This window comes from Cupressus sempervirens, chromosome 10 (genome assembly GCF_028749045.1).
Source record: "Cupressus sempervirens isolate cs-2001-9-10 chromosome 10, ASM2874904v1, whole genome shotgun sequence".
NCBI classification, from domain to species: domain Eukaryota; kingdom Viridiplantae; phylum Streptophyta; class Pinopsida; order Cupressales; family Cupressaceae; genus Cupressus; species Cupressus sempervirens.
The window spans coordinates 154,934,757-154,937,831 of record NC_143127.1 but is presented as its reverse complement, the minus strand read 5'-3'; the positions used below and the strand labels follow the sequence as shown (position 1 = coordinate 154,937,831).

At 47.8% G+C, this 3,075-nt stretch overlaps 1 pseudogene across 1 annotated transcript; it reads right to left on the bottom strand.

The window, feature by feature from the left end:
- Window positions 1-400: 400 nt before the first annotated feature.
- LOC149533044 (cytochrome P450 94B3 pseudogene) lies at window positions 401-2,604 on the bottom strand (annotated as a pseudogene). Its single transcript, XR_016357782.1, has one exon. The product of XR_016357782.1 is annotated as a cytochrome P450 94B3 pseudogene (transcript).
- Window positions 2,605-3,075: the final 471 nt, after the last annotated feature.

Sequence of the window (3,075 nt, the reverse complement as noted above, 5' to 3'; positions counted from 1 at the left end):
ATGTCCTCTCCTCTAATTGATCAATTATGTATATATGTTAATAATAGTATATTTTCACAATCCATATAAATGTCGTTAGTATGTTACACTCCACAATCCATCATTAAAATGAGAGAAACACATATATCTATTTAAAAAAAATCTTCTATGTTGAAATTTATCTTTGGAATTTAGCAATAGATGCCACTTACATAGTTTCATGCTTTTTAATCTTTTAGTTTTAATTTTATTTCTAAGAATTTCAATGATAAATTTTTAGATGTCTTTGATTGTATAAAATAAGATGATTGCAATTCATTAATCATTGATTATTTGTTAAAAGTTCTTATGATCTGTTGAATCAATGATGTATAGGTATTCTTTTTAATGAAAGTTTGTATCAAGTCTATGAGCAAACCAATTCAAGAAGAATCACCAAGAGTATGATCTCCCTATATTAATTTGATCTCCCTATCAATTTTCTTTACATTAAAGCCTACAAGAATACCCATTTGTTGTTCAAGCGGCCGCGTAAAAGGTGTGTGAAGAACGTGTACAAGAAACATCTATGAAACGCTCCCCCTTTTCGCCTTTTAGACGGGTCAATGACATTTGATAATATTGATGTACAGAGTTGAGAAAGCGAGGTTCCCATATTTCCGAGGTCAAAGAAGCTGAGGGTCACATCACGTGGTCCACTTGACATTACAAAGAGAAAAGAACGGCCGGGAAGGATAAATGGCCCACCCACTAATATACCCTCCAGATTCTCTGGTTTCCCCCCACCTCCCACTACTATTACAACTGTATTTACTTGTATTACAACTGTGCTCTGCTTTGCAGCAGCAACAGCAAGATGGCAAGGCCCAATCAAGATCACTCTTGAGCTGGATAACCATGGATTTCTAGGTCAATGGTTATCTGGTTCTTGGGATGCACCAATGCATAAGTTACTCTCATACATCATAATTCATGTAGTGGTCCGCGATGATAGATCGTTTTGATCCCGCAAGTGGATCGAGACGGGGAATCCGTCGACCATGCGAGAGGTGAGCGAGTGGGCAAGCCGCGGCGGGCGGCCGACGGATCGGACTCGGAAGCGGCGGATGACCGAGGCGGCGACATACTTCATCTGGATAAACGCCATTTCCTTACCCAAGCAGACCCTGAATCCGCCATGAAAGACTGGGTACTTGAAGTGGCCCTCTGGTACAAAGCACCCGGAGTGGTCGAGCCATCTCTGGGGCCTGAATTGCATGCAATCGGGGCCCCAGAGGGAGGGCATACGGCCCATGGCGTAGGAATGGTACGTCACCCTCGTGCCCTTCCCGATCATCGTGCCGTCAGGTAGCATGTCGTCGCGCACAGCGTGGCGCGAGTTGATTGGAACCGGCGGATACAGTCGCATGGACTCGCAAATTGCGGCGTGCAGGTAATGCATGCCCTTCAGGTCCTCGTAACTGAAATCCCCCGAACCGGCCGAGGCAGTCACGACCTCGTTGTATATGGCCTCCTCCACCGGCTGGTGAGACGAGAGGAGCCAGAAGAACCAGGTGAGCGCCGACGAAGTCGTGTCCCGCCCGGCCAAGATAAAAGAAACAATTATATCCCTCAGAAACTCCTTGGATCCATTTTCCCCCGCCGCCGCCATGAAGCGCGATAGCAGGTCCTGGTGCGCTCCTCCGGCGGTGCCGCCTTCTTGCATGCGAGCCCGCACGACGTCGAGCGCGAAGCCATGCACGACCTTCACGGCCTCCCGAAGGCGGCGCTCGGAGCCCACGTTCAAAAACTTCTTCACCTTCCAAACCACCGAAATGGGCTCCGCGGAGCGCAAAGAACTCAACGTCGTCGCCAAGTCGAATGCCTGCGCAAGCTCCGACCTCGGAAAAGACTCGTCCAAGAACCCCGTCTCCACCCCGAACGCCACCTTACAGATATTATCAAACGCCAACCTTTGCAACACATCTTGCATGTCCAATATACGTGCCGCCGCGCCGTCATCTTGCATGTCGAATCCCGCCGCCGCCGCCGCGCAGCCGTCCATGATGTGAATCAGTCTAGACGTCGCCTCACCCACGACCTCCACCATGAAATTTCTAAGCGATTTTGTATTGAATTCATGACTGGCGATCTTGCGCTGCAGTTTCCACGAATCTCCGTCCGCGTTAAAAATCCCCCTTCCGAGAAGATCATGCAGAATGATGGTAAAACTCTCACCTTTGGGATAATTCTCAAATTGGGTCCTCACAATGTGTTCTACATTTGCTGGATTTGCAGTCACCACTGTTCTAACGCCGCCGAGGCGTTCTACGACGATTGTCTGCGTGGGAGAACGGGCAATCATTTCCGTGTACCAGTCCATCTGCCGAGGGGCGTTTTTCCAGAAGGAGAACAAAGAGCCCACCACTGGATAAGATCTCGGGCCGTGAACTGCCCGCCGCCTTTTCCTCCTGCAACAACAAATCTGCCATTTCCCCTGCATGAAGATCGTCATCACGCAGAGGAATGAGATCAGGAGGAGATAAAACCCAGCAAGAACTTGAAATTGAAACTGAAATTCCATGGCCAATTCTTTCTGTGAATGAATGTGAAGGAAAAAGAGATACAATTGGGATCTGATTGTTAACTGCCCTGATGATATAGATAGTGCCGCAAGCAAGGGGCCCCGCACGCCGTTTCTCCGACACACGGGATAAACCCGGGGTTCTTTTGAGCATGAATTTCACGTGCCTTAATTGGGTCCTTGGGATTTTGCAGTTGCGTACTGATGGCGACACCTGATCTGATGCGTTCATATTGTTTCTAGTTTTGTTGTGAACATGTGCGCGCGACATATTCTCATGATCTTTCTTTGTCCACCTCATTTCATTACTGGAAACAGACGGGCCTTTGTTTGTTTGTGAGTGGCGTGACTTGCGTCCGATTCACAAATTACGGCGAGTTTATTGTGAGGTTTTTGACCCGGAAAACAAACTTACTGCTTTGGGAATGAGGTTTTGCATGATGATAGGGCGGAGTGAATTTTTCTGACTTTTTGGGCCTCGCGTGTACTCGGTCGAAACTGCACACCTGCCGTGCAAGATTGGATTTTGTCTC